The sequence below is a fragment of the Gobio gobio genome (genome assembly GCF_949357685.1).
Source record: "Gobio gobio genome assembly, chromosome: 5".
Taxonomy (NCBI): Eukaryota; Metazoa; Chordata; class Actinopteri; order Cypriniformes; family Gobionidae; genus Gobio; species Gobio gobio.
The window spans coordinates 42,176,213-42,199,275 of NC_137101.1; the positions used below are offsets into that span (position 1 = coordinate 42,176,213).

At 42.8% G+C, this 23,063-nt stretch overlaps 1 protein-coding gene and 1 pseudogene across 2 annotated transcripts in view; one reads left to right on the forward strand and one right to left on the reverse strand.

Annotated features, from left to right (window-relative positions):
* The window catches only part of LOC307126546 (uncharacterized protein), a gene marked incomplete at its 5' end in the record, with an annotated part of 1,586,879 nt that overhangs the window by 683,589 nt on the left and 880,227 nt on the right, over positions 1–23,063 (forward strand). The gene's annotated exons all lie outside the window — the stretch shown is intronic.
* LOC307126298 (putative nuclease HARBI1) lies at positions 18,086–22,833 on the reverse strand (annotated as a pseudogene). Its single transcript has 4 exons — positions 22,767–22,833; positions 18,776–18,891; positions 18,557–18,666; positions 18,086–18,458 (listed from the first exon to the last, which is right to left on the reverse strand). The product of its transcript is annotated as a putative nuclease HARBI1 (transcript).

Here is a 23,063-nt window from a genome sequence, read left to right on the forward strand (position 1 = left end):
GTGTGTGTGTGTGTGTGTGTGTGTGTGTGTGTTATAATGTAGAGTTCACTGTTGTCAACACTGCTTACTTTACCTGAACGTCAGTAATGGTAAATAAATCTACATAAAGTAACTAAACATAAGTTATCTTTATGATAAATTGAGGAACATTAACACATCAGAAACTACCTCAACATTTAAATGTAGTAGGCAAATTGAGCACATACACTTTTATGCTTTTATCAAGGTGTTGTTTAAGATACAGGTAACGTAAAAGTTGTCTGATGTTACAGGGCCAGAAGACCATGTGTGTGTTTATCTGGTGGAAAGAGGCTGATGAAGGAAGGCTGTCATCAAAGGCTTTGAGTAAGTATACTACAGAAATTAATAAAACTCTATTTAAAAAATCTATTTTAATCTTAAATTGTATTTTATTTTAATTTCAAACTGTTATTTTAGCACTTTTCTGATTCTTGATGTCTGTGCATTTGCTGCAGAGCTCCTGTGGTTGAGCCTTGCTCAAGGACACACTGGTGGTGACGGCTGCGGAGATCCAAGCAGAAACCTTCTGCTTATCAGTTCAGTGTTTAGCCCACTACACCACAAAAGTCATAAAGCTACAATACAAATAGCATGTAATTGTAAAAATATTAAATTCAATATGGCAAGAAATGGTATGCTGACAACATGAATTGTAACGCATTTGAATCTGTTTAAATGTTTTACAGGTAGTCATGCTGATGGAGAGCAGGCACACGGATGTTTGGAGCAGACACATCAGCAGTCAGAGATTGACCCACACATGTTCTCACACTCTTGCTTCAGGGTTGTGGGGTTCAGGAGGGACATGATGGACGGCTAGGACAGGCGAACGTGTTCACGGTGGTCAACTGCTTCATTAAAATAAAGCTGCAGAATTGGCACAGCTGTGTTGAGATGGCAGCAGATGTGGGGCTCACCGTCTGTAAATGTGTGATGGTTTGAACAAAGTTTGAATAAAACTTTGTTTCATGTGTTGGTGACTTATTCATTTGTGATGTTTACTTTTATTCACTCTTTTACAAAGTATTCATGTTTCCTATTGTTGGCAATAGTCTAGCAATGCAATTCATTCTGGGGTAATCTTCATTTTTAATAGTGATACTTTTATTTTTTGAGTATAAAATCAACAGTTTTCTCCAAAGGTGAGATCCTCGAGCAGCTGAAAGACGTCTCTGTGCAAACACTGAGGGAAACCGCACAGGTCGGGCTGTGGAGTTAGTGATGCTATGAGTTGTTACTGCACCTGTCACTCATTTCTTTATTTTATAATTACATGGTTGTATCTTTAACAATGAACAATCATAATGATAAAACAAAACAAATATGGGTTTGTATACATTATATACACACAAAAAAAAACCCCACAATAACACGGTTAGAAATCTCTGAAAAATTCATCATAATGCAATATATATATATATTTCATAAGCCTCAGGGATGAAACAGGAGTTAAATTTAACAAGAAAAAGAAAATATAAAAGAGATTTAAGCCACTTTTGCTTGTGGATGAAATTGTTTGCATGTAAAATGACATTAACAACATATTCAAGAGATCATGATTGTGGGTTTTCACAAAGATAAAAAAGGATAAAACTGTGGGTCAGATAGTACTAGGGTTAAAATGTATTGCTTATACTACAATCACAAAATAAATGGCTGTTTCTTCAACAAGACCACAAAATTAGCCAGTTTAATCCAAATTAAGATATTTATAGATAGATGAATTAAACCTGTCACTCATATTGTAAGTTGTTGCGCTTGTGGTAACGTCGTAGGTCACATGATAACGTCAACATGGCGCATAAAGTGCGGATCACATTCATACTTAACGAGATCAGGCAATATAGTACCTACTCTTTTAGCGCTCGTTAAGTAAGTACTTATTGAAAATGAGTACCTACTCAATGAGTATGCGGTTTCGAACGCAGCCAATGCCTTCCGGTCACTAGATGTTACAGCTAATGTTCTATATACTGCCACCTGCTTTACCGGACGGGAATGTAGCAAACATGAAATCCGTCCATGGGATGTTTTTAATAGAAATACTGGAAAACATTTTACCGGGATAGAATGGTAAAATACAGGAGAATCCCGGGAAAAACAGGAGGGTTGAAAGGTATGACTTTAGATGGTGATTTAAAACATAGACAACGAAACGGTATGTTTACAGTACACTATACTAAGCTTTCATATCATAAAGTAATTAATAAGTTGAATGGATGCTGCATTAGTAGAGAAAGAACAGCAGTATGTTGAGTAAAGGTGATCATTGCACCATGTAAAGATGTTTGCAGATTACACTTGTAATAGTAATAGGTAGTGTTTCAGTGAAAAGCCTAGAAGGTCATTGTAATGAAGTTCTTTGTACAGGGAAGATGGAGGCGGGAACCGGCGAACATTCAAAATACTTTAATAAATAAATAAACAAACAGAAAGTAAAAGCGGCAGCCCCTCACGGACGACTGCCGCGTGCACACATATAACAAAAGTTTTATTTTTAACCCTTTGATGCACAAGCTATGCAAACCCCTTCTAATGCACAACATGGGTCTAAAAAGACCCGTATTCATTTCCTGTTATTTCATGCATGGCTGGACTTTTTTTTTAATCTTTTGAAATAATTTTATTTAAGAATTTAATATTCCATGATCCATAAATGTTCAAAATATTTTGTTTTCAATTACCAAAAAATATTATTTTAATTTTTCCTAAGTTTTGTGTTACTACATCAAGTTTACATATATGGGTCAAAAATTACCCATCTATGCAAGCATGATAAAACAAAAGAATAAAGACAACATTTTGTTAAATTAATCATTTTAGCAGTTATTTAGACCAATATATTTAACACTTGAAATATTTTATTTGCCACATTGTCTCACATAGCATTCACATATCACTGAAAACCGATAACACCGAAATTGAATGGTGGTGTAATGTAACTTTATTGAATTGAATTGTGGTGAATGTGATCAAATAAAAGAAAAGAAAACTGACAAAATTAAATCACACTGGTACAGCGGCATCTCCACACTCCATGCACACTCCAGCAAGACCCCTTTTTACTCGTTCTATTGGGCTGGGTCTGAGTTTCATCTTTAGAGGACTCATCAGACAAGTCTTCGATGTCATCATGGGAGACTTCTTCATCTAGGAGAGCTGGATTTACACCCACAACTCCAGATTGACCCTAGGTCATCAGCATCAGATATTTCAGAGTCTGAATCAGGACTAAGAATTGCCTGTTCTTCCTCATCCTGTTCTTCCTCATCCTGTTCTTCATGCAGCATCTCTACAACCATTTCAGCCGTTAATCTAGAATGACTGTGACCAGCCATACTCACACTCTGGATAAAGAAATTCAAAAGCACAGAACTATTTTCAAATGAACATCCAACAGTATATCAACTATATAGTTATTATATATTGTCATTATTGGACAGAAACCATTTACCTGTTGAGGGTGTGTTGACAGTCTGTGTCTGTGTAATTGGATGGCTGCTGAGCTCCAGTAATGAGGTGGCTTTGACAGTTACAAATTTGAAAATCAAAAAGGCGGGAAAAAGGAACCCTAAACTCTTTACACAAAGAACCATTTCAGCATATGAAGGATTATTCAAGACGATAAAGTTTATAAAATAACTGTTAGGTCTACTACATGTAAATAAGCATTAAAAACCCATCTTAGTGTAGCCAGAGCCATAGAGAGAGAGAGTTGTGACAACTCCATAGACTCCAATGGAACGTTTTTTTTTTACAGCAATGGCGGCTCGTGGAGACTCTCAATAGTTCCCGGAAGTAGCAGCCGCGCAATAGAGTTACAGCAGAACAGACCATTTGTGATGCACTTTTAAAAGGTAAGACGTTTAATCAGTAAGATTTTAAATTATCATCTTAATCAAAATAACTTGTACATTAAAGCCTGCTTGTGTAGATTATTCATCATTAAATTACATTAGTGATGTTATCAGATTACAGAATAGGCTTGGATCGGCTAATGGATAAAGTTATTATCGAACACCGTATTAATAGTTAAATCTGTTATTTTAATTCCGTTTCATCCATCGTTATGGAATTAGAGAAAATTATTCTAAACTTTTTTTTTTTTTTTTTTTTTGCAAGGTATGGAAAGTTACATATTAGTTAAATATAACGTTGGGGCGCGTGTGACAGCTGGTGTGTGTAAAGTGGTAAAATGAGGATTATTACACGTGTATTAAGAATACATTTCTTTAATGATAAAATGCATCCGATATACATTCAGTGTTTTAGGCATTGAGATTCAATTAACTTTGCCTGTCTATATTTCAGCTCAGCTGATTTTTGGATTGATGTCAGAATAAAGTTGATGGACCTAAGTGAGATTGAAAAAAGGTTAAAAAACAATCTTTAAATAAGGGAGCAGTTTTGAAAAAGGAATGGCTGGGTGCTGGTAGGTTGAGGAGTAGTGATGTTGGCTGGGTGCTAGAGCACTTATGGTTAGTCCAAGAGTTTCCATGGCAACAATTAATGGATTTGATAGCACCTTTGGAGCTGTTTGCTGGTTGCTGGATGTTGAAGCTTGGCTACTGTTGGTCCTTTTCCTCTTTTTCGTTTGGCTCTTGCTTCCAAGATATCCATCGTTCAAGTGTTCTTTTTCTCTGTCATTTCGTATTTTTTTTGCCTCAATTCTCAATCTCAGCCTGATAAATCTTTTGACGATTTTTTCTTGTACTCCACAGCATGATGGAAGCCTGCTGGAGAGTGACTGAGCTTCTGTCTCCAAGACATCCACTGCGTTGGGGAGCTTCATGAGGGTGGAACCAGTTTTGGTCCTAAATAGTTTCTCAATTTGTTGAGTTAAATCATAGGTTTCTTGCGAGGGACGACAAAGAGCACCTGCCTTGAACTCTTTTAAGTTAACTAAGATGTTATCTCCAGCAAGATTGTCATCGTTTTGCATTTTCCACAGATGCTGACAAACCTGATTACTTTGTGGACAATGTAGCCTGCAAGATGGAAGAGAATACATTTCTCAGTTTTTGTGAGGTCAGGTGCTGTTCTGTTCTCTACCATCAGCTGTTCCACTCTGACTAATGGAGTGACATTTTGTTCCACTGTGTCAAGGAAGTCAGCCAAAAAGCTGCTGTCGTCCTCCTTGTAGCTCCCAGACCTGATGGTGATGAGGAACTGCCCTACAGATATAATTCTCAGTGCATGATGGAATTCCACTGGAGTTGGTATGGGATTTTTAGACCTCACACAGCTGAATGTATTTAAGGCAGTCTTGTGTGAACCTTAACACAAACCTCCTGTTAGCATTTCCTCCTCTATGGACAAAATTGATTTCGTTGCCATTATCGCCCCTTTTAGAACAGGCTTCCAACCTCCCTTATGACCAATCTTCATCCCATGGAACAAATGGATGATATCCTGTAGGAAGATGATGGCCTTTTCATATGCCTCCATCTTGACCCTGCTCAGGGCTGTAACTGGATGGCGAGATGACATGAGATCAAACCAGTGATCAACTTGCTCCAGGAACCACGCTGTAGTCAGGTAGGAAAGAGGGCGGTTTTCTTGCTGCACCATATATTTCAGTCCAGCACTTGTTGCCTTGCTAAATACATTAAGAGCATGACCAACTTTCATTTTTTCAAAGTGACTTGGCTCTATGGCTGCAGCTGATAGATGGGGAGCTATTTTTAATGGACAATAAGTCCTTAATAGGGACCACTGAAACCTCGTTGGAAGGTAGGTTCTCTTTGTTAACAACATCCTCTGGAATTTTTAACACCTGTCCACGGACAAGAGCACTTTTCAGATTTTTTACCAGATGTGGGACATCAGGCATGAAATAGAGACTCCTGTCTGGTGTTGCTGGATGTGGCACAGATGTTTTGGAATGGTCGACCCCAAAGGATTTCCACATGGCCTGGTTAGGACTACCCATATCAGTGGTGACATTTAGCACATGTAGCCCTATGGATGCTGCCCTTTCTATTATTTCAGAAATGATTGGCCTGTACTCTGCGCCGTTTGTTGAATTGCCACTGTAATGGTATGCCACCACTTGTTTCCAGCGTGTTGTGTTCCCAGCCAACATAAACACACAAGCATGTGTGGCTACTCCTGTGTGACCTGGAAAAGTGACATCACCGTAAAGTTTGCCTGTGAGCATGTGCAGCTCCACACTTGGAGTGATTGCCATCTCATCCAAAGATAGCACACACTCCCTCTCAAGGTCTGCCAATCTTATCTACCTTTAGCTTTAAAAAATCGAAGACCTCCGTCAACACACCAGGCTCAAATTTAATACATTCCATTCTTCTTTGCAGGGTTCTTATTGATGGCAGGGGAATCTGCATTTCCAGGAGGGTCTTGTAGCCTGTTGGACCAGCTGCAAAGCGAATTTTCAATGCCCTCTTAATTGTTTCTTTGCTCCACTTCATCCCTTTTGTGGTCTGTAACCCTAATGCCTTAATTTGGTCTTTGACGAAAACTTTCTTTAAATTTGTGTCCCTAATTTTCATTGTTTTCTTGAGAGCTGCATTTTCATTCTTTATTTTTCTTAGTGCAGCCTTTGCATTTTTTTGATATTTTTTCTTCTTTCTTTAATTTTTTTAATTGACCCTGGTGGCTGGCTGGTGGCTCACTGGTATGCTGACTGGCTGCTGGCTGACTTGCTGATGGCTGACTGGATTTGCCCTGTCTCTCCTCACTAGCCATGTCCTCTCTTTCGTCACTGTCATTTTCCCTTCTCTGAGTGTTCTCATCGCTTTTTTCCTCAACCTTTGAAACTGATATAGGCAGAATACATGGATCACATCACTTCAAAATAAGAAATATTACTACAATTAGAAAGAGTTTGGGTAACACTTTACAATAAGGTTCATTAGTTAACATGAACTAATAATGAACTGCACTTATACAGCATTTATTAATCTTTGTTAATGTTAATTTCAACATTTACTAATACATTATTAAAATCTTGTTAACATGAGTGAATGCACTGTGAACTAACATGAACAAACAATGAACTGTATTATGTTAACGAAGATTAACATTACAGTAACCAATGTATTGCTCATGGTTAGTTCATGTTAGTTAATCCATTAACTAATGTTTAACTACTGAACTGTATTGTAAAGTGTTACCAGAGTTTGTACTTTTTATATATATATATATATATATATATATATATATATATATATATATATATATATATATATATATATATATATATATATATATATATATATATATATATATATATATATATATATATATGTTACCTGTAACACTATAGCTGTGATCATCAGCTATGTGCTGTATGTTTACAGGTCTTAGGGGTGTGTCGTGGTGCAGGGGCCCTCCTCTTTTTGAGCACAGGACGATGCACAAAGATGGTGGGAATAGCATCTGGTCTCAGCCTACTCTTAGACTTTTTGGTCATGACAAATTGGTCTGCCTCAAAATGTGCCTGCAGAGTGACTTGAGGTTAGTTTCCACACACAACTCATTTTTGTCTACCCACATACTGTACATATCACATGGTCGTTAAAGGCACAGTAACAGGGAACACTATATAGATAATTGCAAACCAGAACATGAGACAACTTGTATGAATTTATTCCTATATAAAGTGTCCAAACCTCCAAACCACCCCTCCAAACCATGTCACTCTACCTCAGCTTTCGCCAGTCGAGCATACGCCTCCGCTGGCCAAGCTGCTTCGGCGCTCCACACCATGGCTGTCCTTCAAGTGTATCAGGCCAAACTTCTCCGCTCTCTGGACGAGTCTGTTCCTGATTCTAAGATCTTGAGGGACCTGCGCAGCGCCACTGATCTAGCCCTACGCGCAACCAAATCTAACGCGCAGGCTATCGGGAGGACTATGGCCAACCTGACCGTTCTGGAACGCCACTTATTGGATATTGACAAAGGATATTGACAAAGCCTCCTTTCTGGATGCTCCCATTTCCTCCTCCGGTTTGTTCGGTCCGGGGGTCGTTGGCTTCGCCGAGCGTTTCACTGAGGCTCAGAAAGCGTCGCAAGCCATGAAGCACTTTCTGCCCAAACGCTCCAGCTCTTCCTCTGGCCGTCACAAAGCGCCGGCCCCTCAACCCGCCAAGATGGCGCCGCCGTCCTCTCGACCACGCTTGGGATCCAGGAATCGGCAAACGTTCACGCTCTGCAAGCCGCAGCAGGCAGCCTGAGTCCCGGAGACCTCGACCCAAAGCTGCGTTGAGACCCGAGCCACCGAAGCCGTCCTAGCCGTAAGAGGGAAGAGAAGGTGGCCAGGTCCCGCTTCGGCTGGACCCCCACCACACTCTCTCAGTCTCACAGTTCCCTGCAAACAGGTGACTGCCGACTCAGTTTTCGCAGCCAACGAGCCCATTATCAAAAGCGCTCGCCTGCACACACACGCCGTTCTCACGGTGACCCAAATAAATCTCAAAAAGAGCTTTTTCTATGTAGACAATGTGCCCACTTTACAGTATGCACCCCTACACTCAAGCACCCCCCACACAGCTCACACGCTGTCCTGTGCCAAAAATGTAATGCGCGCGCCCACTACACAGTGCACGCCGCCAAACATAAACACTATCCCCACAGTGTTGCAAGCACAAATCAAACGGGTTACCGGGTCCCTATCACTAAGCTGCCCGCCCCCGATTCAAATTCAACCCCTGGCTTCACGGGCCCAGGCCTGGCAGGCCATCCCCGGTATATCAGATTGGGTGTTGAACATAATAAAACAAGGTTACTCGCTACAGTTCGCTCGCAGACCCCCGCGCTTTCACGCCGTGGTCGAGACCTCAGTGAAAAGCAGCGTGAGTCACGTGCTACGCGCCGAGGTATCGAAACTGTTAGAAAAGGGAGCGGTGGAAACCGTGCACCCGACACAAAGCGAGTCAGGCTTTTACAGTCGTTACTTTCTCGTTCCAAAAAAGGATAGTGGCCTCCGGCCCATCCTAGACCTCAGACATCTGAACAAAGCGCTTATGACGCGCTCGTTCAAGATGCTGAGAGTGAAACAAATCCTCGCGCACATTCGCCTGGGGGATTGGTTTTTCACGGTCGACCTGAAAGATGCATACTTTCACATTCAGATAGCACCCCGTCACAGGCCATTCTTGAGATTCGCCTTCGAGGGTCAGGCTTATCAATACACAGTCCTGCCATTCGGTTTATCCCTGGCGCCCCGCACTTTTACAAAGTGCATGGACGCAGCCATAGCCCCGCTGAGGCTGAAAGGCATGCGGATACTCAACTACCTCGACGATTGGCTCGTCGTAGCCCAATCAGAGGCACAGTTGACGATACACAAGTCCTGGCTCCTCAACCATCTAGAATGTTTGGGCCTCAGGATCAATATCGCCAAGAGTTCAATGTCTCCCACCCAGAATATATCTTTACCGGGTACAGTCATAGACTCAATACAGATGAGGGTGCGGCTTACGTCACAGCGTGCCCTCTCTATTCAGAATATGGTGACGTCATTCAAAGCTGGCGCTTGCGTTCCTCTCAAACATTTTCAGAGGATGCTAGGTCTTATGGCCTCGGCATCAGCAGTACTCCAACTGGGTCTATTACACATGCGCCCCCTCCAACGCTGGCTAAACTCCCGTGTTCCGGCTCACGCATGGCGATCAGGCCAGTTTCGCATCAAAGTGAACCACAGCTGTGTCAAAGCTCTGGCTCCTTGGAAGGCGACCACCTGGTATCAAACAGGTGTTATGATGGTACAGTTACGAAACGGAAAGTGGTCTCGACAGACGCGTCCAACCTAGGTTGGGGCGCCCTACACGAGGGCAAGCCAGTCTCTGGCCAGTGGGCAACTTCAGAGAAAAGGCTACACATAAACTGTCTAGAGATGAAAGCGGTCATCCTATCGCTGAAAGCTTTCCTTCCGTACATAAAGGGTTACCACGTCCTGGTCCGAACGGACAACATGTCAGTGGTATCTTATATAAATCGCCAGGGCGGTCTGAAATCACGCTCCCTACATTCCATGGCGAATAACCTCCTTTTATGAGCAGAGCACTACCTGAGCTCCCTGAGGGCGGCTCACGTGCCAGGTATCCTGAATCAGGGTCCAGATATGTTATCCAGAGGCGGTATTCCCCCCGGGGAGTGGTCTCTTCACCCGCACACAACTCAGTTGATCTGGAGCACCTTCGGCGAAGCGAAAGTAGATCTTTTCACCTCAGAAGACAATGCTCACTGTCCAATATTTTTCTCCAAACGCAGAGATGCGCTGGCCCATGCCTGGCCCAGTCTCCCTCTTTATGCTTTTCCTCCGATCGCGATGTTGCCACAGGCCATTAAAAAGATCAGGGAAACCAATTCCACAGTGCTCTTAATAGCCCCGTTGTGGAAGAATCAAATATGGGTCTCCGAGCTGACCCTCATGTCAGACACAGCCCCATGGCCGATTCCGCTGAGGAAAGACCTCCTCACGCAGGCGAGGGGGAAAATCTGGCATCCCCACCCTGAACTGTGGGCTCTCTACGTTTGGCCCATCAACCAATACCCACGAACCTTTCTGAAAGAGTTCTGAATACTATTTCTGAAGCTAGAGCACCCACAACCAGGCGGCTCTATGCACTGAAAACTGGTGTACAGCACGAAACCTTGACGCACACTCGTGCGAGGTGGCAGAAGTGCTCGCCTTCCTTCAAGAGCTAATGGACGCGGGTCGTTCCCCCTCCACGCTCAAAGTATACATTGCCGCCATAGCAGCTTATCACGCTCAGGTCGCGGGACAATCACTGGGGAAAAGCGAACTTATTGTACGCTTTCTTAAAGGGGCCAGAAGGCTGAACCCGCCTCGCCCCCCCCCCCCCTCAGTCCCTATATGGGACCTTGCCACAGTATTAGAAGCTATGAAGGGCTCTACCTTTGAACCGCTTCAGTCTGTGAGCTTAAAGCACCTCTCACTGAAAACCGCTTTTCTGCTGGCACTGGCCTCAGTTAAGCGAGTGGGCGATTTACACGCACTCTCCGCGAGTGCTTCCTGTCTTGAGTTTGGGCCTAACGACTCCAGGGTTGTCCTCAAACCTAGACATGGCTATGTTCCTAAAGTGCTTTCTACCCCCTTTCAGGCAATCGGAACAGCTCTTTGTGTGCTTCGGTGGCCGCACTAAAGGCTATGCTGTCACGAAGGAGAGACTGTCACACTGGAACGTGGACGCTATCTCTATGGCTTTTAAGTCTAAAGATCGAACGTGCCCTATAGGCATTAAAGCCCATTCTACCAGAGGCATAGCCTCGTCATGGGCATGGACACGTGGCATACCGTTAGAAGATATTTGTGCGGCGGCAGGCTGGGCCTCTCCGTCCACTTTTATCAGATTTTATAAACTGGAAGTGCCCGCTCTACTTTATCTCCATTTAATAGGTATTGCCTGTCGTTATTAACTAGACCCGATTCTTCTGGTCTCCCTGTTATTCATACATGATCAGTTTTCACAAGCATGTTGGAACTGTTTTCACAAGCATGTGTTACACTATATATCTATAAGGCCCGACTATGTCCGGTCATAATTCTATAATCATATGGCCCGATTCTATCCGGCCTATATACTCATTATGTCCTCTCAAGAGGCCCACTTTGTTGGTCTCCTGTAACTCACTGTTACCCATCTTACGTGCCTCAGGCCATTGGGTCAGTTAGCACGCACAGCGTTTTAAATTGGGTTCCCATACGCAATACGAGAGACCTCTCAAAAGGGAATGTACTCGGTTACTCACGTAACCTCGGTTCCCTGAGAGAGGGAACGAGTATTGCGTAACGCGCCGTGCTTGTGCTTCTCAGGGTGTCGCTTCAGTCGATTTTTAACCTGATTCCCTATGGCAAAACACAGTCTTTTATAGCCTCAGGTATGCTAATTCTAGAGACCTTGTTCGGCGGGAATTCTAGTGACCCCTATTGGTTCGCTCTCTCAGCCGCCTCGCCATAGGTTCATGCAGTTCCCACAGCACAGCCAATCAGCGCGCAGCTCGCGCTGTTCTATCGGCTGTGCAGCAGCACTGCGTTTTACATAGACACTTTATAGAATAAAGTTTTTGCTTCATATTCTCGAGAAAAGGAGTTTTCCCATACGCAATACTCGTTCCCTCTCTCAGGGAACCGAGGTTACGTGAGTAACCGAGTACGTTTGTCAGTGTTATAGATCCCTTTTTTTCTTATGCATATGTTACAACAGGAAGTTCTCCTTTGACAGCAGAGTACTTTAGGTTATCTGTGGACCAAGTCATAGTAAACAGCCACATCATCATCTTCAGTGATGCTGTAAGGTTGATGTTTGCATCATACTACTGCTTGAACATTTCATACCCAGCAGACCAAGGAGCAACCCTGGAGTTCTTGCCGAGGTAAAAAAGCATACACTCACGCGCATCCTCACATACACTCACACGCGCATCCTCACATACACTCACACACGCATCCTCACAAGCTCGGAGCCCTCTCCTTGGACAGCACGCCAAATATGCATACCATTTATCTGACTTATTTATTTATATAAGTGTGAACTTACAAACCACCCACCACAAGCATGCCCTGTGCAAAATCCCACTATTCTGCTACTTATATTGCTAATATATTATGAGCATATGGTACAGTCCATGATTTATTACTGAGTTTTTTTTTTTTTTGCTCAACTGATGCCTTTAAGATAAACCCGAGAAGGGATCAAAAGAAAAGAACACATCAAGAAAGCAACTGGCAGTCAGTCCAAAGGTTCTTTCATTGATTAGCAAAATTGCATACTATGAATGTATGGAGTAAAAACTTTAGGAAGCGTGTCAAATCTCCCTCTATTACCTTGCAGAAATTCTTGGCAGTGTTACAGACTTTGAAACCACTAGCTTTCGTTGATGACTAATTTATCTGTTGATAAGTGGTCCTCTCTTTAGGAAGTTTAATTATTTATTTTTAAACTGCCTTATTCATATTTGTATAACAAATTGCTATATTGTTGCAGGTCTGTATTTCTCAAACGCAATAATGTACGTGTCCACTTCACCTTCACAAAAGGGAGGGACCAATTTTACGTACCTACCCACATCAAAATCGCTACTGGTGCAGAAACACTGGAAGAGGGAGGACAAGACCTTCAAGAGTTTCAAGGACCAGTTTATGAAGCTTAACATCTCGATCTGCCTCAATTTCCAGAGCTCCCAACTGCTTCTTGAGTTCGAGGATCGCGTCATTTGGTAATCAAAGGATCAGAACTCGAATCGCCTGCTTTACGATGAACAGAAATTGATTCTTCCGATGCAACTTCCCCACCCACTTTAGAATCTGCTGGCAGAATACCTCCTTGGACAAGTTTGCGGTACAACTCATCTTTGATGCAATGTTTATTTGCCTCCTTGTTGACAGGAATATAAAAAAAATTTGCAATCATGATCAGGGGCCTTTACCATGAAGGTAGTTGAACAAACTCAGGGTTACAGGATTGGTTTTGAGTTGACAAAACCAATCCGATGCAATCAGGCTTTATTGGTACCATGACGCAGCTCATCAACTTTCTCTGTCAACTCAGGATTTGATCCTTATGCTATGATTACTTCACGCGAACGTGCACATAAAAGAGTGACGTCGGCACTAAACAACCAATCCCGTTCGATATGGATAGAGTGAGAGCTATATATTTTTCCGCGGAGAAGCAAGAGCTTATTCTTCAGAAATATGAAGAATATAAAACTGTATTTCAAGCACGGAGTAACACTGTCTCTGCTGCCAAAGCAACATAAGAATGTTGAAGGAAGATTGCTGATTGCATTAATGCAGGCTATTACATCCTAAAAAAAAATTGACTTTTAGATGCAACCCCAACGCCAAACGTTCTTGGCAGCAGATCAAGACAAAATATAAAAATATAATTCAAAGTGGTGAGTATTTACCACAACCTTTTATTATTTTTGTGAACATTTTATCGTAAACACTTGTGTCACAGATCTAGTCTGTCTCTGTTGTTTTTTTTACTTCCTGGTTTCATTTGTCACATGTACGTTCATGTACGTTTATGTACGTTTATGTAAGGTGTGTTGTTATGCTATATGTCAGTCTCCTGAGTATCCCGAGTATTAAACGTTGTTTGAGTATTCTACTTACCTGTCTTTGCCTTCCTGCCTGAGCACACCCGTAACAGATGACCAGACCAAAACAGCAAGGAGGATTTCTCTCAGAAATGGGTATTTTCCTGGTCCCACTCTCTCCAGTGTCCCCAGAGGAAGGCGGTTCAGCGGAGGATCGAGGTATGTAGAGGAATTCTCGGAGCTAGCTTATCTGGTGAACTGGCCAGATGCGCCGCTTAATGCGTTTTTTCTGATGGGCCTGGACGAGGACACTATTCGGTTCCTGGAACCTGCCTGTTCCTTTTCCCTAGTCGAGACAATCAACCTGGTATTGTCCCTAAATTGTCCAAGTTCGAGAAAATAGAAGAGGTTCCTATGAATATGTGTCTTCCTCGTCCGGTCCCCTCTGAAAAGCTCGCTGCCTGGTCAGTTCACCCTCAGCCAGTTTCCTCTGCATATCCCTCCAGTGGGTCTGCCGGGAGGGTCCTGCCTGTCCCCAAGCCCAGAAGGAAGAGGAGAGCTGCCGCTAAGCGCCCGTCTCAGGTCGTGACGGCCGCTACCACGGCAGATTCACTGGAGCGGTGGTTGATAGACTTTGGGAGCGATCCTACCGCTCCGTGTTTCCTGGACTCCGCCCCAGCACTCCTTGACTCCGCTCCAGCACTCCTGGACTCCGCTCCAGCACTCATGAACTTCCTGGACTCCGTTCCAGCCCTCCTGGACTCCGCTCCAGCACTCCTGAACCTCCTGGACTCCGCTCCAGCACTCCTGAACCTCCTGGACTCTGCTCCAGCCCTCCTGGACTCCGCTCCAGCACCCCTGGACTTCCTGGACTCCGCTCCAGCACCCCTGGACTTCCTGGACTCCGCTCCAGCACCCCTGGACTTCCTGGACTCCGCTCCAGCACCCCTGGACTTCCTGGACTCCGCTCCAGCCTTCGACGAGGCCGCTCCAGCCTTCCACGAGGCCGCTCCACCTCGCAGGACTGTTCCAGCCCACAAGCCAGTCCCATTCCACAAGCCCTCCATTCCAGACCTGAATTTCCCAAAGAAAGTTTTGGGGGGGGGGCTATGTACCTGTGGGGGGGGGGGCTATGTACCTGTGGGTGGGAGACATGTGGGTGGGGCTCTGGTTCAGCCCAGGCGCCCAAAGACTCCTGCTTCGCCCACGGCTCCTGACCCGCCATGGCCGCCCACGGCTCCACCCTGGAGGCACCCCAGCCAGTCAGACCCCAGTGCTCCCGTCCTCAGGACTCCAGGGTGCCCACCCTCCCTCCCTATTTGTGACTTATACGGCGCGAGGACGCGCCTATCGGGAGAAGGCGCTATGTCACAGATCTAGTCTGTCTCTGTTGTTTTTTGTACTTCCTGGTTTCATTTGTCACATGTTCCTTTGTCTGAGTTTCCCGCCACTTGTCTGTTTCCTTAGTTACCCTCGTTAGTCTAGTTCTGTTCAGCTGTGTTTAGTCATCATCTCCTGTATCACATGTCCTTCATTTATCCAGTCATCTGTGTTTGTATTTAAGTTCCTCTTTGTTCATTCATTCTTTGTCTGGTCACCGTTTATGTAAGGTGTGTTATGCTATATGTCAGTCTCCTGAGTATCCCGAGTATTAAACGTTGTTTGAGTATTCTACTTACCTGTCTTTGCCTTCCTGCCTTAGCACACCCGTAACAACTTGTTTGCAGCAAACAGAAAAAAGTGTGCAATCCGTAAAACTGGGGGAGGGCCACCTCCTCCAGAGTACACTGTGGCGGAGGAGTTGGCAATAAGTAACAATAAGGGGAGGCAGATTAGGATGGCATTACAGATGCTGTGCAATCTCACCCTGGTGCTGCAAGTCACACTGGGTATGTGTGCAATGCATTACTATTTTTTATTTTATTACTCTAATAACTTCAAATTTTTCTGCCTCTATGTTCTGCAGTAGAGGGAAATGCAGTGTCCCTGTTGAAGCCAGCACACATGCGCACAGTCTCCCACACAGATGTCAGTATGCAGCAGACAGAACACTATGAACATAACCTGCTTTATAACAGTTATGCTTTACACTGGCCTACTTTTATTTATTAGGGTGACGCAAATGATGAAGACACTCTGTCTGTGTGTTCTGATACAGTTGCTGAGGTGAATGCACTGGGCTTTTTATTATGGCACACATTTGAATTCCTCATAAATAAGTAACTGGCCCTTACACATATCTTTTTTATTGTAGGATTTTTCACAACCTGCGCCACAAACAGAGGCCTCTACTTCAATGGGCTACAGGAGGATTGTGAACAAGGTAATTCTTTAAACCCTTGACATAAATTACAGTCAGTCCTAGGCTGCGTCCGAAACCTGCAAAATGCTGCCTTTGGAGGACGCATTTCAAGGCAGGAAGGCATCAAGGCACGTCCGAATCTAATGTTAGCTTCACTTCCTTTCTCCTGAGATACCTTCATCTGATCGATTTTCGAAGGCAGCTTATTTGTATCCTTTGCTGCCTTTGTTATCCCACAATCCTGTGCTTTCCATTCTGTGACAGTTGAGCTGGGAAAAAAAGATGGCGTCCGAAAGTTGCGTTCGCTGGTCAGCTTGTGTGTAAATGTACGTTTTGTACCAACATTTTCTAGCGATAAATAAAAAAAAATCAACTGGGAGATCAAACAGCTGGAAAAACAGATCTCAGTATGTGAACTTATTTAACCAAGTAACACTGTAGTATGAACACTCTATGAATATTTATTAATGTAACTTTCTCTTGCACTCTTTCTTCCTCCCAAGCCACATTACCAATAAAACAGTTTGAGACCAGTCTGCAGTGTCAATGTGCTTTTATTAAAGGTCCCATGGCATGACATTTTCATTTTATGAGGTTTTTCAACATTAATATGAGTTCCCCTAGCCTGAATATTGTCCCCAAGTGGCTAGAAATTTTGATCGGTGTAAGCCGAGTTCTGGCTGTCTTTCTCTGCCTTTGAGAAAATGACAGCCCAGACGAGCTGATCTTGAATTTTCCTGTTATGACGTCATAACAGGAACGTTACCTCCCTTTCCTCTGCCCAGAGAATTTGGTACGCCCATGCGAGCGCCATATTTGTTTGTCCTCGAGAGATCATGGCTTGTGAACGAGTGAATGCTGGCAGTTTCTCAGTGTTTGGATGTACAAATGAAAACAGGAGTCTTTTTTCAGTTCCTTCTGATCTGTGATCATTGATTTCGGATATGTAGCTAATTATTCAAGTTCACACAGAACATTATTATTCGTGCACACGCTGCGGCTTCTCTCTCTCCCGACAGAACAGTGTTTTCTATCTAGTGAGTCAGTGTTTTTGTACGTCCTCGTCGCGTCTATCTGTTCTAAAATGTGCATACAGTCGTGAGTTTCTGCTCAACATCGGCAGAGCCACATCTTTAGAGATAAACCTCACGCACGCCTAAGCTCGGGCTGCACTGACTGGTCGGCCTTCAACATCACCGACCCCCAGTACTGCATCTGGCCCACAGTGGAGGCACCAAACCAGGTTGAACCAGTTCACCAAATCGGACTGAATCGTTCTAAACGGTTCGCGTCTCCAGTCAGCGCTGATCCATCATTTACTAAAGTTATTAACTTACTGACATGAGTGACAGTCCATCCGACTAGAAATAAACTAATAACCTGAAGTATATGCTAGTAACTACAACAGTTCACTGAACTGAGACGTGCTGAGAGAACTGATGAGAAGTGACATCCGTCTCTCTGGCACAGCCTTGTGCCTCGTAGACCTCGTTAAACCATGCCCCCTCCGCTCATTTCAAATGCAAAGATGTCAGCCAATCACAACAGTGGGCGTTTTTACTGAAGTCTAACAGCAGACACGCCCCTCAGCCAGAGGGCAAACATCACTATAGAAAAAATGCCTTTTATTATTCTAAATTATGATATTTTATGATGTAAAAATCATACTAACAATATAAGTTCACCTCAGAATACATTATAAAATAAAAAATCCATGCCATGGGACTTTTAAGTAAAATATTGTGTTGTGATTGCATCTCTGACAGCTGCCCCAGCTGGGTGGTCAAGTGTGATGGGGTCAATTTCATCGGGGAGAAGCTGGTTTTGTGGTGGTACTCGCTCCTTTCTGGTAGTGACTATATTGTGCAGAATGGCACATACAGCCACTATCTGTGATGCCCGCTCTGGTGACACTCTTAAGCACCGAAGGCAGTTGAAACGCGCCTTTAGGATGCCAAAGGTCATCTCGATCTTGACCCTAGTTTTACTGAGGGCCACATTGAAGCGGTTTTGTGGCCCTGTCTGAGGGTCAGGATAGGGAGTTAGCAAAAACTTCTGGCATGCATAACCCTGTCTCCTACCAACAGGCCATCAAAAAGCCCTGCCATGGAACAGAAAAGGGGAAAATTGTGTAAGTTTTTCTGTCACAATTAAAATGAACACTTCAAAGTGTTTTGTACTGTACCAAATTTAACTTGCCTTCCTCAAAGCACTGACACAACACAAACTCACAGAAAATTCGGGAGTCATGTGCTGAGCCAGGCCATTTGGCATCCAAACTTGATCATGCATTCATGATCACAAGTCATCTGCAGAAGAAATGTACAGTAAATAATTTTCCTATCTGTTAAAGTTATTATTCATTTAAAGGTTAATTTCAATGCAAATGAAAAATCATCTTGTGTACAGTAGCCCTACCTGAACATTAAGACTGTGAAAGGACTTTCTGTTCACATAATCAGCCTCATGTTCTCCTAGAGCTGTGGAGATTGCAACATGTGTGCAGTCTATTGCTCCTATGACTCTAGGGAATCCTATCATAGCATTTAAAAATAAAAAGATTTAAAATCATTCTTAATATGTAGCTAATGTATAATGTATTTAAGAGCTCTAAGTAAAATCTGCTTTTTGAAAAAAAAAGAACAAAAAAAAGAACCTGAATGTGAACGGTTAAATTGTTCATATGTCACCCTATCAATATATCTTGCCGGCAATTTTATAAAAGCCCTCTTTTATGGACATGGTCGATAAATGTCCAAGGAACACAATGAAGCCATTTATGTACCACCTTGCGAATAATTAGACAAACCGTGTTTTTCCCAAGGTTCTCTGCATCACCGACCGCATACAATTATGTACCACTTGCGGTACAGTAGCTACACCGTAGGCTGTGTGATACGCGCGTACCCTACGCCGTACCCTGACGCGCACCTCTCCAAAAATGTAACAATGCGTCAATTCTACGCGGACCGCAAGCACTGTGATTGGTCTGCCAGAACCCCTCCCTCAGGTCAATAAGTAAATAAAAAATCTGTGATAGGAGAGTGTGTGTCCAGAAATGGGATGATAGTTCCTTACGTCTGCTATAACACAATATTTTGTAGTCCAGCTATACTTTATGCTAGTAAATAAATACATAGACCCGCTGAGTATAGTTTATTTATTTTCCCATTAAAACCAAAGATGTTAATCAGTAATTGTATATCAAGAACAGGGACACATTAGGGTACATTTCGTGAATGAAGTCTCCACAACAGCAATCGATTGCTAGAGCCACCGCTAGTGAAAACAGCGGCCACAAGCTCTGCATGATTTCACAAACGCATTCCAGCGCCAGATCGCCTTATTTAAGTTTACTAATCAACTAGAGATGCTTCATTTGTATTAGATACAACAACTCAAGCTGCAAGAAAAGCCGCTCTCTCACTACTGCTGATAATCTGACATGAATGCACACATTCTACACAACAAGCTGCTTCTTCTTCGGCTGTTGTCCTGATTACATCAACATGCCCGAGGACACTGCCTACTAGCGTCTGCATGTGGAATTGCACATTGACGCGGACAACAGCGCAGAAGTATAAATGCTCACGACGGCGTCGCCTACGGCGTACACTCGACGCAGAAGTATAAATTGGCCTTAAGGGCATGGCTTCGATGAGTCTCATTTGTTATGTGAGGCTCAAGAAGTTTGCAAATATAACAGAATCCTTCTGCGGAAAATCTGTATCTTTCATACAAGTACGTATCAGGAAAGTCAAGGGGATTTTGTCTGTCCCTAAAAACTCTCTTTCTACAAAGTGCTCTTCTATATCAATTTGCACAGAGATGTCCACAGGATTTGGTAGAAAAGGTGAAGCCATTGCAACATACATTATATATATATATATTTATTTATTTTATTTTATTTTTTGCTCACAGCTGATTGGTCAAACTTAAATCTGAGATTTCGAATCCAGAACATAACCCTGGGGCAGGTTAGCCGTGCAGCGTAAGATACCATGGCAACGAACACCAATTAAAGCCAAGCTACTTTCATAGTCCCTAAAACCCAGAATTGGCACAAACTAAGCTTAAACATATATGGCTAGCCAGCTAAAATGGCTTCATGGTATAGGCCCCAGGACGTTATTCCTGCACCTATCAAACTCTTCCACTGTCAGAGACAGAGTAAACTTGACCAAATCAAATTCAATACTCAATTATATCGTTATATTTTATTTCTACAGCTCATGGAACAAACAAACAAGGTATTGTAATAAAAACTAAATAGAAACAAAACAGGAAGCACTGACTAAACTACCAGAGAAAAGAAAAGAAAATAACAATTGTACTCTAGCTCGCTTACTAGCCCCAAAACAGAGTTCAACAAAAAAAGGCACCCCCCTCCCTAAAGCTTCCAAATAAACAAACAGACAAACAAACAACTGTTAAAGTAACTAATGAGCTGGATGTTAGCAGCATTAATGACAACAAAAAGATAACTGGTAACAAGGTCTACACCAGGGGTCTTCAACTAAAATTGCTTGAGGTCCAGTAAATGAACCCTCCTCACCAGCCGAGGTCCGGACAATTATATACCTAAAAACAATCATTTATGTTTATTGCCAGACTAAAGAAATTAGTGTAGATAGCATTTGTTCTTAATTGAACAAAATATAATATGTTCTCATATGGACAAAATATGTCTGTTCATATTGTTAAAGCAAACATTGGTAATCCTTCGCAAAATGTATCTTATTTAGTTGTTGATCTGTTATGTCCTTTGAGTTGCTTTGGTACAAAATATCTAAATTCAACCAGTAACCATGTCTGACAAAAATATGATGAAATAAAAATGCCTTCATCTCTAAATCTGCACTGAAAATACATTAATTTCAACATTACCAGCAACTAAAGTGCTTTTTACCTGCTGAACTGAGATAAATAATAACAATCAATGAACGCAAAAATCAGAAATCTCAAAACACATTTTATGTTCGTTCCCATGTATAGTCTCTGCTAAACTAAATGTATCTAATATTGAACACTGCTCTCTTCTGTGCTTCAAATTGCACTGGTAAAATATCATTAGCAATATCCTTCAGAAACACAAACAGGCAAAAATAAAGTGCCACCAGTGTTGGAAAACTTTTAAAGTGCAAGAAACATTTTATTTCATATTTCCACTTTTTACAACTGCAACAGAATCAGAGCAATTGAGACATACAGGCCTCGTACACGATGCAGGAAGAATAAATTCAATTTTTTCCACCCATTCATCTCGGAAAACTAGTTTTCAGCGTCAACTTTCCTCATTTTTGAAAATGCCATTGTTTTTGCGCTCCGTTTTCTGCTCTCGGCTCTTCTTCATTGCATGCGTGACCGCGTGTCTAAAAATAATATAATACCCCACAGTAGAATATTAAGCAGTTATCATGTTCAACAAGATATTAAATCGCTGGGCAGGACCAAGATCATGCTCTGGAGAAAGCTCTTGGGAGAATGTTTCTCAAACTTTGGCGGTTTCTTCTCTGCTTTTATGCTGGCTAACATGTGCAGCTGGGGGCAATCAGCTACCTGACAGAAGATTGCGTAGGAGGAGCCAAAGGGGAAACAGAGGGAGAAACACAGAAAAAGCACAAAGCACTTCTTATGGACCATAATAAATACATCTCTGGACATAACAAATGCGAGAGAGAGCGTCAGCTGTGCAGTTATTTTGGTTCTTAAAACTAAAAACAGATGTCTCGCTACACTCCTGCTGAACAGTTGGGTGGTTGCCCTGCTTGCCGAGTTCTTACTAGAACCAGGAAGTGTGACCATATTAGCCCAGTTCTGTCCACTAGAGATGCACGGATGGGCTATTATTTCATCCGCAACCGCATCACAAAACTCATCATCCATCCGCCATCCATCCGCACCAACGTTTTGGACCATTTCAAAACCGCACCCGCCCGCCATCTGCTAATTGGGCGATGCAAGGCGCTGCTGATGACAGCCGCGAGACTAGAAAGCTCTCAGAATATCAGCAGTGAACTCCGTCTCTGATCCGTGCACAGGGACAAAAATAAATAAATAGCCTAAATTAAACGCACTGCACTGTACAATATTTTCATTGTAGCCTAATAGAAAACGCATTTTGGCTCATCATTTCAACATGCTGCTATTTAGCCTACTATTAAATGCCTATTTCACTTTTGAGGTTCACTCACACGTTTGAGGTTTAGCAGCACTTGTGATGCACCATGTTAGACGTACCCGTCTTGTGGCTGTCATGAACATAAACTGCTTCGCAGGTTTTGCAAATTACATAGCCTGCACTGGTGTCATCCTGATTTACCACTTTGTAAAACCTATTCCAGGCAACACTTTTCTGACCTTCTATTTCCTTTATTTTTAATTCTCCTTTTTTTAGTTTGTCACGTACCTCCTTCGCCGGCGTTGCCATCTCTGATAATAACAAGCAGTCGATCTGCATAGACTCGACTAGCCATATTACTACCTGATGAAAATTTGACTATTTCAAAGTGTGCTGTTTTTTGCGATGTAGGTATTCAGATAACAATATTTAACAATGTACACATATATTTTTAATATGATTGGTTCAACCGCCCACCACCCGCCCGAATTTAATTAAAATATTTTTCGTCACGTCATCCGTCCGATCCGGGAGTCCGCGGCTGTAACCGCCAACCGCGCATCTCTACTGTCCACACCGCACTGG